We start from the raw sequence: 15,424 nt of genomic DNA on the forward strand, positions 1-15,424 counted from the left end.
AAAAAAAAAATAGCCGGGCGTTGTGGCGGGCGCCTGTAGTCCCAGCTGCTCAGGAGGCTGAGGCAAGAGAATCGCTTAAGCCCAGGAGTTGGAGGTTGCTGTGAGCTGTGTGAGGCCACGGCACTCTACCGAGGGCCATAAAGTGAGACTCTGTCTCTACAAAAAAAAAAAAAAAGAATACAATTACACCGCACACAACTGAAAATGAACTTTTTCCCCAGAAGAAAATGCAAAGTCCTCATATGATGTTTAACTGTAACTTAAATACTATGCTATAAAATTAACAATACTTAGATGCCATGATGTAAAGTCAATACACCTTGTGTTATATAATAAAGGGATAAGAGAGGGAAGAAAACAAAGATATTTGATACATATACCTACATACACACACAAACTTATTCATAAAAAAATAAAGAAGAGGTGCTCACAATTACAGTCCAATTTCTGGACAGAACCTACAGGTTCTGTAACTGGTCCATGATCATAGCTGGTATTTATAACTACCTTCTTCCACTACCCATTTCATATTCCCTTTGCCTTTAACAATTACCTCCATAGTAGTTATTTGTCTATCAGGGTGCCCAAACCTTCAGTCCCAAGTGTCTGGACCATTACTAGTCTTGCCTGGATTGGGTTGTTCTAGTTCTTCATTGACTTTAATCACAAGGTTTGCAAAATACCCTAGTCTAGGGTTTTTCAACCTCTTTTATCTCATGGCACACTTAAATGTATAGTTAAACTTCCGCAGCACACTTACATGATGTTGATCAAAAAAAAAAAAAAGAATAAATAAAAGAATATGTTTACTGTACTTTGAACTTCTTTTGAAAATAATTTAATTAACGATCTTTAAAAATTTTTGCAGCACACCAGTTGAAAATCACTTCCATAAGTGATCTCCTGTATTCTAGACACACTCTTCCTTTCCTCCATTTTGGAGTAGTGTCCAATTTCTCCTTGCTGGTCAGGATCAATCACCCCAGACAGCACAGTAACTCTTTCTTTGCCTCTCAATTCAGAGGTATGAGTCCAAAATGGTCAGTTGGCTAATGGGCACAATGTAAGGGTACATGGCACACCTCCTGGGTTCAGGACCCAACTAGAACAAGGACCTTACCTAACAATATAAACATCGTAACCTAATTGTGTGTACCCTCAGAATTTTAAGTAAAAAAAAGTTCTGTTGGTAGTCTTAACTTCCAGTTCAATAGAATCAGTGTTGTGTTTCTTGGTGGAAGCATTCTTCGCTTTGGCACTTAGACCACTAGGCCAAAAAAAGTCCTGGGAATAGGAAGCCAAAATTTTGCTAGTGAGTCACTAGGGTGATGTTGAGTGGTGCCACTCCCATTTCCACCCCTTAGATCCTGGCAATGAGAGAAACAGCACCATATGTTGGATGCTGATTTAAAGCACCTACAGCCCCCTGGAGAACCTTGCTCTAGCCCTGCAAGATATGGTCACCTAGCTGGAACTGGAACTGACCTTTAAGCAGCCATTCCACCATTCTGTCTCAAGTCAGGTGCTTCAGGATGATGGGAAGCATGAAAAGATCAATGATGTCCATGAGCACAGGTTCATCATTATATTTCATTTTCTGTGAAGTGAATTCTTTGATCAGATGTGATGCTGTGTGAAATAATGTGATGGAAGATAAAACAGTATGTAAGCCCACAGATGGTCATTTTGGAAGAAAAAATGTGTGCAGAGAAGGAAAATTCATATCCAGAATGTCTATTCCAATAAAGACAAAATGCTGCTCTTTCCATAATAGAAATAGTCTAATGTAATTAACCTGCCATGGGTGTCTTGCTGATCACCTCAGGAAATGATGCTGTATTGGGGACTCAGTGTTAATCTTTACTGCTCACAGATTGGGCCCCCAGCAGTGGCCATAGGGAGGCCATTCTTGGTGAGTAGAAGTCCATGCTGCTGAGCCCATATGTAACCTCCATCCCTGACACCCTGGCTACTTTAGTTGTGAGCCCATCGGGCAATGACAGGGGTGGCTGGGGAAGAGGCTAATTGGTATTCACAGAATAAGTCATTATATATGGTATCCACTTGAATGTCAAAATCTATCTCTGCTGAGGTCACTCTTTCATGTTTTTCATCCATCCAGAGGGTCTATCCACATACCTCTTTCTTGTCACCAATTTTCTGCTCATGTTTCTCCCAACTTCATCCAGCCAAACTTTTAGCTATTGCTCATGAATCTGTATGTAATCATTTCTCCTGTCCATTTCTCCTCCAGGCACAATGGCCAATCAGGTGTACTCTTCAGATTGCTACCCACCAGCGGGATTTCCTTTCACCATTGTACTTCAGGTATGTCTCAGAAAGGGCCAGCTGGTCTCCACATAGGTGGTGCTGGACATCATGTAAAACAGACCCATGACTTCTCTTTCTCTGTCTACTGGTCATAGGGAACTCCCCATGGGCCCATGGACAGCTGGGAGAGAGAGAAGGCAGTTCAGCTGGAGTGAGAACTATGGGTATTTGGGCCACTTCTTCATGTAACTAACTTGTGCCTTTATAGCCTGCTTGAGCCCTGTCTTGTATATACCACTCCCACTTCATGATGGACACTGCTGTGCACACCCAATTTTGTGGCTTGGTGGGTCAGATAACACCCAGTTCATGATTGGCAGCCATGGCTATGCGTTCAGTCATTAAGGAGGTCTGGTAGCATAGCAAGTGCTATATCTCAAAGGACAGAGGTTGGTAGGGCTTTGCTCCAAAATTCTAAAGGTCAGTGCTTGTGACCCAAGACCTATGGGGGCCTGCCAAAGACTTCAAACAGCATTCATATCTGCAGCTGACACCTCAGAAACACTGAATCTGCTAGATCACCTGGCCCAATGGCAGGGCAAGTCACAGTGCAGCTTCGACCTGCTGTAGGGTCTTCTCTTACTCTGGGCTGCACTCAAAGCTACCAGCTTTGGGGACATCCAGTTAATGGTCCAGGGTAACAAACCCAAAATCCAAACAGGCCCATGAGGCACAACCATTCTTTTATAGTTGTAGGAGGGGTCAGATAGAAACTTATCCTTATCTTAGAAGGATTATCTTAATATACCCCATTCCACTGGATCGCTGGAAATTTTATTGAACTTGAGGCTCCTGAATTTTTGTAATATTTGTTTCTCACCTGTCTCATGTAAATGTCTTACTAATAAGTCTAGTAAAGTCACATTTCTTGCTCACTAGGTCCAGTCAGCACAATGTCATTGTAAGGATGGTTGGTCTTTATAGTGAAATGATAGGGAAGTTATTAACTCAGTTTTTCAGTAAGGACTAATCTCTCTCTCTTCTCTCTCTCTCTCCCTCCCTCCCCCTCTCTCTGTTTTCTTTCTCTGACTAGCAGACTTATTAGCAGGCACCTTGTGGATTTCTGTTTCCACAAACCACTGAGGAGCCCAGCAGACAAAGAGGAAATGTAAATTTTCTTTATAAATCCTTAGACTTAGCAGACTGAATCCACCTTTTATCATTTGTTTCTTAGCCTAAAGTGGTTCCTGAAAAACTCCCAGACATTGGGGTGTGAACCTCAGTCCTCAGGATCAGAAACACCTAGAAAAGTCTTCAACCTTGCTGAACAGCACCCACATACATTGTGACTTTGGCTGCAATTACTTTTCTCCTCTTTGTTCCCCTTCAATTCAGCAACGACTTGATCTCAACTGCCGGCATTCTTCATTTCTTATATGGGATGTTACACCTCTTTCTTTCTCTCTTTCCTTCTCTCACTCCCTCTCTCCTTCTAAGAATATAAAACAAAGTTTATACTTTTATAGCTTAATTTCGGCCTAGAGGCATTCTTTTCTCATCCCACACAGAGTGCTTAACTGAGCTTTCCACCCTGACGTTTAGTGCCCTGTATGGGAATTGAACCCAAGAACTTGGCATTATCAGCACCACAATCTCTTTTAGACTAGCAGACTTATTAGTGGACACCCTGTGGATTTCTCTTTTATTTCACTATAAAGACTAACCATCCTTAACAGTTATCAAGGCAATGGGCAAGTGTGATATCTTGTAGATGGAAAAGGCAGTCAAGGGCTGCGCCTGTGGCTCAGTTGGTAGGGCGCCGGCCCCATATACCAAGGGTGGCGGGTTCAAACCCGGCCCCAGCCAAACTGCAACAGAAAAATAGCCAGGCGCTGTGGCGGGCACCTGTAGTCCCAGCTGCTCGGGAGGCTGAGGCAAGAGAATCGCTTAAGCCCAGGAGTTGGAGGTTGCTGTGAGCTGTGTGAGGCCACGGCACTCTACCGAGGGCCATAAAGTAAGACTCTGTCTCTACAAAAAAAAAAAAAAAAAAAAAAGGCAGTCAAGATCCTTGTGAACTGAATTAAAACGTAGGACTGGAGAGATGACATATCCTTGAGATGGGGCAATAAAGTGTATTGCTAGCTTTGACAGCTGAAAGCAAACTGTTTCTGGTGGTCTTTTTTAATAGGGATGGAGAAAAGGCATTTGCCAGATCAATAGCCACATATAAGGTACCAGAGTTGTGTTATTATAAAGCAATTAAACCACATTTGTAACCAGCTAAAATGAAAGTTACACCAGATTAGGTTTACAAGAATCTGCTATCATTATCCAGGTTCCCTCTGTCTTCTGCACAAGCCAAATAGGCAAGTTGAATGGAGACATGGTGGGAATCTCCCCCACTGAATCTTTCAAATCTGTGATGGGGCATTAATCTCTACAGTCCCCCCAGGGGTACAGTATTGCTTTTGATTTATTGTTTTCCTGGTGGCGGCAGCTCTGGTGGTGACCACTTGGACTTTCCAACCACAGTAGCCCTCACTTCAGGGATCCAGTGTAAGGATTTTGCCAACTGCTAACGGTATCTATTCCAACCACGCATTCTGGAACTAGGGAAATAACCACAGGATGGATTCTGGGACTCACCAGATCCACTGAAAAACTGAACTCAACTACAACTTCATCAACTGAACAGAACTAAAACTTACGACCACCATAAGCCCCTACATTGGTGGGCCACAGTGATGTTTTGGGTCTCTCGGAATTAGTGGTGATACAGGATTCCCCCACTCAGGACTAGACAGGGATTCCTTCATTCTCTAAGCCCAGGGGAGCTCAGAAATCAGACTCCCATTTCTAAGCGCAAACAGGCTGCCTTTTTCAGGCCATACCCTCTGGGCTCTAGCAAGGTCAAGAACAAAGCTGCCTGAAATGTTTTGGGTAGTTCTACCTTGAGTAGACAGCACACACCCTAATCCCTTCCCTGAGATAAACTTGCCCTAGTGGAGGAGGGACTGCATTTCGTTCATTTGTCAATGTACTCATTAACTTTGAAAAGATGTTTTTCCACCTGCCAGGTCCTGGCTAAAAATGTAATATATACCCCTAGACAAAGGGTCCATGTGAGAGACTTCCAATTTAGGTCTTCCCCCTTTGCCAGAGGCTCTGGTGCCCTTTTTTATTGCTTCTGTATTCTTTTCTGTCTAATAAAATCTTATCTTACCACTGATCTGTGGTCCGTGGGTTCATTCTTCTAATCCCCCAGACCAAGGACCTAGAGAAGAAGAAATTCCGGTAACAGTAGTACCAGTTAAGAGCCAGTGTCTAGTCATCCCTAAAAAATCTATTTTCTTTTCCCCGATGCACAGTTACCTTTCTAAAAGGCCATAAATCTCTTGTAAAATTTTGGGCATTGTCCTTGGGTCCTTCCTCAAGGGGACTCAGCTTACTCTTCATTCAAGGAGTTCTGGGTCTATAAACTGGCTCAAGTCAGGGAATTGATTGAAGGGCTATAATTCTTGGTTTTCATGATTTGGACTAGACTTTTGTTTAGTTGGCCTAGAGCTTTAGATCAAGCAAGAATTTAGTAGGCTTCCTGTCTATTTCACTTCTAAGAACACTATGATAATTACCAGCCAGCCCCATAATTCCACATGAGTCAGACTATTCTGATTGCTGCTTTGAGTCTGCTGTCCATTTTGGTAACTTTGCCCACCTTGCCTTTGGCAGTTGAGTATATAACTTGGCTCCTGCTTCCTTGGCATACAATTATTACCATTGCATTTAGGTTTACCAGTTCAGTGTAAATTCTGGCCCACCAAGAAAAGTGATCACAGAGCACTTCAGTGGTGCTGGGGCTCCTCTCCCAAATTTATTTCTTACACTCGTGATGAAAGGTGTGTCTTCAGGACCCTTCAGCATGTGTGAATAGGCCTTAAATGGCAAATCCATTCTAACTGTCCAATCTCACTAAGCCTTTTAATGAATAGCTTTTATTGTAGAATAGCAAGACAAGTCTAGTATTTCTAACTCACTTACCCTGGATAGCTTTTTTATCCTCATTTCAGCCACCCAGCTAGCCAAAATGCTAAAAGCCCTTCATAGCTCCCTGAGCTGAAATATTAAATGCAGAATCTCTACGTAGTGCGCCCATATGAATAAATTTATCCTTGATTCAATTTTATATTCCTTCAATCATTATCCCACACTCCTAAAATCTATTCCCACACATCGTCACCAGATTTCTGAATGTACAAATTAGAATAATTGAAGTAGTTCTTTTGGAGTGTAGCCTATCACTTCATGGGTCACACTTCCTATCTTACCTTTACCAGCCTGTTGATACTTAAGTCTAATTATAGCTTTAGAAACAAAGAAGCCTGGTGGGGGTGGATCATGAGGAAGAAGAGCATTGTCTTTCAAGGCAACTGCCTCAGGGGAGGCCACTACATTTTCCTCAGACAATTGAGGGTTAATCTCAGAGTAGGGTGGGAAGACTGCCTCCTGTCCAGGCAGAGATGCTGCTTCTACTGACGAGTCTTATCAGAACTTAGGGGCTCAATGTCTTCAGCTCCATGAGGGTTTCATTTCAACTTTATATATATCCCATTTTAACTTTTGTGATCTTGTTCCTTTCCAGTAATTTCCCTCATTTAACAGTCTGCAAGGTTGGGAATTTAATTTACATCAGTAAGTCAGCTATTTGCAGGATGAGATTTTGGGTTTGGTTTTCAGCAATCTCACCCCTGAACCTACAGAGGATGGCTGGGCAGTCATAGAGGCCTTGGGTTATTAATTCAGCATTTGAGCAGGGAACTCATATCCTTGAGCTTATCTTTTCCTTTTCCCACATTGTCTAGCAGCATTAGCAAAGGCCATCAGCCAATCTCATTATACTTAGTTTGACAAAAATGTTTGAAGTATTATACACACAGTCACTCTGATCCTTGTTTCTTGTAAGTTAAGTGTTTGATTACGAGTATGCAACAATGATATTTTGCCTTTCTCTATTATCAGTTCACTCCATGAACTATCAGTACTCTCTTTGCTACTGGAAACGGTCATTAGTGTCTTTAAATCTGATGAGATTACAGACCAACTCCAGAAACCCCAGAACCAATTTGGAAAAGTGATTCTTAGGATTTTGTTCTTATACAACTACTCTTTGCACCAAAATCTGTATTAGTCAAGGTTGTCCAGAGAAACAGACCTAAGAGGTGTGTGTGTGTAAAGGTTTATTATAAAGAATTGGCTCCTGAGATTATGGAGTCTGAGAAGTCCAAAATCTGCCATGTGGGCTAGCAGGCTTAAGAGAGGAGAGTCAGTAATGCAGTCCTAGTCTATTCTGAAGGCCAGTAGACGAGGCCCAGGAGAGACAATGATCCAGAAGAAGTAGAAGGCAATCTATTAGCGATTCTTTTTCTTCCTCAGTTTTTGTTCTACTTAGATTTTCAATCTACTTTACCCCCAATTCACTGATTTAAATGTTAATTTCATCCCAAAACACCCTTCAAGTTGACACATAACATTAACTATCACATAGATTTAATACAACAACAAAGAGTCACATGATTATATCAATCTCTGAAGAAAATATATTGGACAGAATTCAACATTAATGCATAATTACAAAAAAAACTTGGCAAACTAAGAATAAAAGTGAATTTCCTCAGTGGTTGTGTACATAGAAAATCTGCTTTTAAAAAGCCTCTAGAACTAAAAAGTGAGTTGAGCAAGGTCATAACACAAAAGATTAATTCACAAAATCAACTGAATTTCTATATAATAACAATGGACAGTTGGAAACTGATATTTTAAGAAACAACATTTGCAAGGGTCTTCAAAAAATAAAATACTTGGTGGGCAGTGCCTGTGGCTCAAAGGAGTAGGGTGCTGGCCCCATATACTGGAGGTGGTGGGTTCAAACCCGGCCCCCGCCAAAAAAAAAAAAATAATAATAATAATAAAAGAAGCACTTAGGTATAAATGTAGTAAAACATGTGCAGATTCTATATGCTAAAAAATATAAAACACCAATGAAAGAGATCAAAGGAGACCTAAATAAAGTGACATACCATGTTCACAGATTGGAAGACTTACTTATGTCAGTAAATCCCTATATTGACTGATAGACTAAGCACTTTCTCAATTAAAATCGCAACAAGATTCTTTGTGCATATAGACAACTGTGTTCTGAAATGTATATGGAATAGTTAAGGAACTAGAATAACCAAATTAATTTTGAAAAAAAGAACAAAGTTCAAGAATTCACATTACTTGGTTTTAAAGCTCCAGTAGTCAATGCAGTATTGGCAAACAACCAAACACATGCATCCACAGAACGATAGAAAACAACCATAGAACAGGATAGAAAATCCAAAATAGGCCCACAAAAATATGGTAAAATTAATTTTGACAAAGGTCCAAAGGCAGTTCAGTGGAGAAAGAACAAACGTTTCAAAATAGTGCCATACCCACTGAACATCGTATGTGCAAAAACAAAAAACAAACAAAAAAAACCCTACATCCCATACCTTATTTAAAAATTAACCAAAATGAATAATAAATATATATGTAAAACATTAAACCATAAAACTCTCAGGAGAGGGAGGCACCCTTAGCTCATTCGGCATGGTGCCGGCCATAATACACCAACGGTGGCAGGTTTGAACCTGGCCAGGACCACCTAAAACAACTGCAGTAAAAAAATAGCTGGGCATTGTGGTGGGCATCTGTAGTCCCAGCTACTTGGGAGGATGAGGCAAGAGAATTGCTTAAGCCCAAGAGTTTAAGGTTGCTGTCAGCTGTGATAACACAGCACTCTACACAGCACGGCAATGTAGTGAGACGCTGTCTCAAAAAAAAAAAATCTTAGGAGAAAAATCTTCAAGACCTTGAGTTAGGCAAAGTGTTCTTAGATTTGACATCAAATTGTTAAAGAAGAAAAACATGAATAAATTGGATTTAATCAAAATGCATTGTTAAGAACACTAACAGATAAGCCACAGATTGGGAAAGAATGTTTGCAAATCACATTTCAGATAAAAGACTTGTATCCAGAATACATGACAAACTCTTAACAATAAATTAAAATCAAAAGAGAAAAACAAAGAAGATATATGGATAGCAAATGCACTCATGAACGGGTACTCAATACCATTAGCTATTAAGGAAATGTAAATTAAAACCATAATGACATACCACTATACAAGGTCTGACAATTAAGTTTGGGAAGCAATCCTAGAAAAAGTTCTACATGACTCAATGCTGAATGTTACTATGTTTACCTTCCGTATACTCCCCTTGTGAAGCTATGCAACAATGCCAGCACCTAGTCTACCCTTCAGTGGAATTTTGGAATTCTTTTTCTGGAATGGCCATCAGAATTATTGTCATATTACCCTTGATTTCCTTCATGTCATCACAGTTTCTTCCTTTCTATATTCCTTTACCTTCGGTTAAAAAAAAAAAAAAGTCACTAGGAGCCAGATCAGGTGAGTAGGGAGGGTGTTTCAATATACTTATTTTTTTAACTGGCTAAAAACTCCTACATAGACAGTGCTGTGTGAGCTGGTACACTGTTGTGATGCAAGAGCCATGAGTTGTTACCAAAAATGTTCAGGTCATTTTCATCTTTCTCATGCAGCCTTTTCAGCACTTTCAGATAGTAAATTTGGTCAATTATTTGTCCAGTTGGTAAAAATTAATAGTGAATAATCTCTTTGATATCTAAAAAGGTTAGCAACATCATTTTGACTCTTATTTTAGGCTAATGGAATTTTTTTGTTCATGGAGAATTGACTACATTCCATGGTGCACTTTGATGCTTGTTTCAGAGTTATATTGGTACACTCATGTTTCATCACCAGTGATAACACAGCCCCAAACATCATCTTGCCTCTCCAAAAGGTCTCGGCAAACTTCAGCTCTCCTTTGCTTTTGTTCATTGGTGAGCTCCTTCAGGACAATTATTTTTTTTTTTTTTTGAGACAGAGCCTCAAGCTGTTGCCCTGGGTAGAGTGCCGTGGCATCACTGTTCACAGCAACCTCCAACTCCTGGGCTTAAGCGATTCTCCTGCCTCCGCCTCCCCAGTATCTGGGATTACAGGCGCCTGCCATGCCTGGCTATTTTTTTTTTGGTTGCAGCCATCATTGTTGTTTGCTGGGCTGGGGCTGGATTCGAACCCACCAGCTCAGGTGCATGTGGCTGGCACCTTAGCCATTTGAACCACAGGCGCTGAGCCCAGGACAATTTTTGCACACATGTTTCTCATGCCAAGATTTTCAGTTAATATTTTCCTGTTTCTCTATATTTATGTTTACTTGATCTACTATACTTCTCAGAATTAGCTAATGCTCAATTGACAAATGTTCAATTTGACAAATTTTTGCAATATTTCATCAGTTCAGCTCCTTACTGACCACCCTGACTTCTTTTCATCAATGATACTTTCTCTCCCCTTAGAAAAATGTGTAGTACATTTGTATACTACCATTTTCCCATTTTCTTCATAGCATTACCCTCATAAACTTGGACTAATGTGTCCATGATTTCACTTTCACTCTTACCAAGTTCAACAAGAAATGTAACATTTGTTCATTGCTCTAATCCAAGGTCCAACATTCTCATGATGGCACTTAAAAACATGCAACAATAATATTGAACACCATTCGGCAAGACATTGCCACACGTTGATATGAACACAACTGTGAGACACTGATATACTAAAGTTATGAAACCTTACTGAATTGTTCATACAGTGCAGCCCATGTAAGCCACACAGTGGCAAGTTCACGAACTTAATTGTCAGAACTTGTATGCCCATTAGAGTAGGAGAATTAAAACAAACAATAACAGGGCGGCGCCTGTGGCTCAGTCGGTAAGGCACCGGCCCCATATACTGAGGGTGGTGGGTTCAAACCCAGCCCGGGCCAAACTGCAACCGAAAAATAGCCGGGTGTTGTGGCGGGCGCCTGTAGTCCCAGCTACTCGGAAGGCTGAGGCAAGAGAATCGCTTAAGCCCCAGGAGTTGGAGGTTGCTGTGAGCTGTGTGAGGCCACGGCACTCTACTGAGGGCCATAAAGTGAGACTCTGTCTCTACAAAAAAAACAAACAAACAACAACAACAAAAAACTAACTGAACAATACGAAGTATTATTTATTTATTTAGAGACAGAGTCTCACTTTGTTGCCCTCGGTAGAGTGCTGTAGCATCACAGCTCACAGCAACCTCCAGCTCTTGGGCTTAGGTGATTCTCTTGCCTCAGCTTCCCAAGTAGCTGGGACTATAGGCACCCACCACAATGCCCAGCTATTTTTTATTGCAGTTTGGCCAGGGCTGGGTTCTAACCCACCACCCTCCATTTATGGGGCCAGCACCCTACTCATTGAGCCACAGGCACCACCCCAATACCAAGTATTAAAGAGGTGAGGAACAACTGCAGCTCTCCTGCATACCTTGTTGATGAAGATGCAAAATGATACAATCACTCTGGAAAATAGTTAAGCAATTTGTTACAAAGTTAACCATATATTTCAGGTGGCGCCTGTGGCTCAAAGGAGTAGGGCGCCAGCCCCATATGCCGGAGGTGGTGGGTTCAAGCCCAGCCCCGGCCAAAAACTGCAAAAAAAAAAAAAGGGTCAAAGTTAACCATATATTTAACAACACAACCCAGCAATTACACTCCTAGGTATTTACTAAAGAGAAATGAAAACTTACATTTACATGATAATCTATTCATAAATGTTTATGGCATTATCCATAACCCCAGTTGTTCTCAGTGGGTAAATGGCCAATCAAACTTATATAGTCACACAATGGACTACTGCTCAGCAATGAAAAGGAACTAACTATTGATAACACAATAACTTGGATGAATTTCAAAGGCATTGTGACTAATAAAAGAGTTACACATAAAAAGCTACCGATTCTATTTACATGACATTTTGGAAAATTATCAGGTAAGTGGTTGCCAGGAGTTAAGACTAAAATGAGGGTTTGGCTACAAAGGGGCAGCCTAAGAGACACATCCTTTAGGATGCTGGAATTGTTCTGAATCCTTTATGTGGTGGTGGTTTCAAGAATAGATGCATACATTAAAAAATTTATGGAAGTGTTCATGAGAAAAGTATTGTGTGTAAATTAGAACTTTAAGATATCTATCTAAATGCACATTTCAAATTTCTAGAAGTAATTTTGTATTACAAAACTTTTACCAAGGTGTTAGAATGTTTTTTAATAAGGAAAAAAATATCATTTTAGAATACTTAATTCTACATAATTTATTGATGAATAGAATCTGTAAGATTTACAAAATTTTTTCTGTGGGCATTTTATGCCTAAAATTATAGTTGCAACATATCTCCAGTATAATTAGATGAGGAACAACATTTTAAATTGTTTAAAAAGAGGGAGCAGGGAAGAAATGTCAAAATGTTTCTGTCTGGCTTAAATGATAGGTCAAGCTACACAAAAATCTCTCTGGTTTTGAAAACTGGCTTGGGGGCCTAGATTGTCTAATTATCTTGGCCATCAGCCTCAGGTCTGGGTTGTCCACAGTGATGCTTTCTCGGCTTAAGGCCAAGGTCTATAGACCAGTAAAACCTTCACTGACGTCAGGAGACCGAAATTGGAGAGGAGGAGAGGGAAGGATCCTCCCAGCATTTGGGGCTGCTTTAAAAGAAACATCTGAGACATACTGTTCAAGATAAGAATTTTTACCTTTCTAAATGAGTTCACTGTGATACAGCACACAAAAGCTCAAAAATCCCAGTGTCTACTTAGAAAGGAGACCAACCTTAAGGAACTGTAAGGCTTCTGTTCTGTCTTCTTTCCAATAGTATTCAGGGGTCCTCAAACCACGACCCGCGGGCCACATGAGGCCGTGTGATTGTATTTGTTCCTGTTTGTTTGTTTTTTTTTACTTCAAAATAAGATATGTGCAGTGTGCATAAGAATTTGTTCATAGTTCGTTTTTTTAACTATAGTCTGGCCCTCCAGAGGTCTGAGGGACAGTGAACTGGCCCTCCTGTTTAAAAAGTTTGAGGACCCCTGGTAAATCCTTTCCAACACAGCCCACAGTGAAATCCATCTCAAATCATGGAACCCCTTGGCCATCAGCCTCAGGTCTGGGTTGTCCACAGTGATGCTTTCTCGGCTTAAGGCCAAGGTCTGTAGACCAATAAAACCTTCACTGACGTCAGGAGACCGAAATTGGAGAGGAGGAGAGGGAAGGATCCTCCCAGCATTTGGGGCTGCTTTAAAAGAAACATCTGAGACATACTGTTCAAGATAAGAATTTTTACCTTTCTAAATGAGTTCACTGTGATACAGCACACAAAAGCTCAAAAATCCCAGTGTCTACTTAGAAAGGAGACCAACTTTAAGGAACTGTAAGGCAAATCCTGTTGTGTCCAGGGATAGTGTTCATTCCACTTTTCTCAAAGAGGAGACCATATTCTTTATGAGTGTATAACACTCATATCCTCATAAAGCCTTTATCAACCAGCTGGAGGTGATTTGCCAATGTTTTTCTCTGTCACAGTTTATTGGGTGATTTATAATCTGCACACAGTGCCAACTTCTTGCAATAGCCCAGATGGACTGATATGAAGGTTCTGGAAAATGGAAAACCACCTGCACTCTGAAATATCTCTTTTAGTTTTCAAATGTGCCCCAAATACCTACAATATTTAACATTTTTATAGGCAAAAGGCTTATATGCCTCTGGCCAAAAAAGCTGTTTAAGAGGGAGCAGTGAAAAGACTTTGTTCAGGGGGCAGCACTTGTGGCTCAAGGAGTGGGGCACCGGCCCCATATACCAGAGGTGGTGGGTTTGAACCTGGTCCTGGCCAAAACAGCAAAAAAAAAAAGACTTTGTGCTGACGTACTTGTGAGAAACTGAGGCAAAATCCCATATGGCCAGGTTGATTGTGGGCATAAACCTCCCTCCCCCACCCTCCGACTTAAGGCTCACATGGGAGCAGAGGCTTGCAAACAGGTTTCTGTATGTCTTAGGAATTTCCTGACTATGACTTGCTTAAAGATGAAAGTAACTGCCTCCAGACGGTGAGGCCAGTAAGGCAGGTGTTCAATCTACCTTTCTCCCCCAGAGCCTCAGGCTTTATCAGATAAGAGCAAAGAAGTAATGGCTAATAACATGTTCTCCATTAAGTCATGTATTTTTAGGAGGATTAAGTTAGATAAAGTAGTATCAGTTAATCTGGTTAAACCTTAGCCCATAAGGATAGCTTTAGATAATGTTAGTAAAATGGTTATCAGTTAATCTGGTTTACCTGTAGGCAGTAAGAGGCCTGGGGCCAAGGTTTAAGTCATATGTTTATTGATTAAGTTATGTGCCTATATAAGCTTTGGTGGAAGAAATAAGGATTGTCACATGCCATGAGAGAGTGGTGGTCCCCTTTATTTTCCATACAATTTCAATTGCGGGTCTTATTCTCCATGACACTGCTTCTCCATGAGACCCTAATGGCAACACATTTTGGACCAAGTGATACAGTCAAATGTAGGGACCAGCCCAAGTAGAGTGGACCCACCCAGATAGAATCATCCTGCCCAAAATGGATGTCCCATCTAGGAAAAGTGAAGTGACCAACCCCTACCCTCCCAACAGATGTCCCACCCAGGAAAGGGAATGAGCCAACTCCTATCCTTCCAATCCCCATCCACCTTAACCCACATGTTGATTTGCTTCTTGAGATCAACTCACCCACACCTGGGGGAAATAAAGGCCAATGTTGCCTGTACAGAACCTACACTCTGTTTCCTTTCATTCATTTTTCGGAATAATCTTTTATTTTCAATCTTTGACCTGTCATTTTGGTGCTGTGACTTGGATGGGGAAGAACCCCACTTGGGAGGGCAAAAGACACCCTATCAGACCCAACTAGACAGATCCTTATTCCAACCAAAGGGAAACAGGAAAACCCCTCTAACTCCCGCCTAAAATTTATTGGTGAGGTGAGCATTTATCTAGAACCCCTTTCTAAACCTTTTAAACTTCTCTTTCTGTTTCCCTACTTCAATTCCTCTTTCCCTCTTCCTCCCTGTTTAGGGCTCTTAAGCAGTCATATATAGCCCCTCTCCATATTTTCAAAATTCCAATGATCCATGCCTAGCCCCGGTGAGCCAGG

The sequence above is a fragment of the Nycticebus coucang genome, chromosome 2, assembly GCF_027406575.1.
Source record: "Nycticebus coucang isolate mNycCou1 chromosome 2, mNycCou1.pri, whole genome shotgun sequence".
In the NCBI taxonomy this organism is placed as follows: domain Eukaryota; kingdom Metazoa; phylum Chordata; class Mammalia; order Primates; family Lorisidae; genus Nycticebus; species Nycticebus coucang.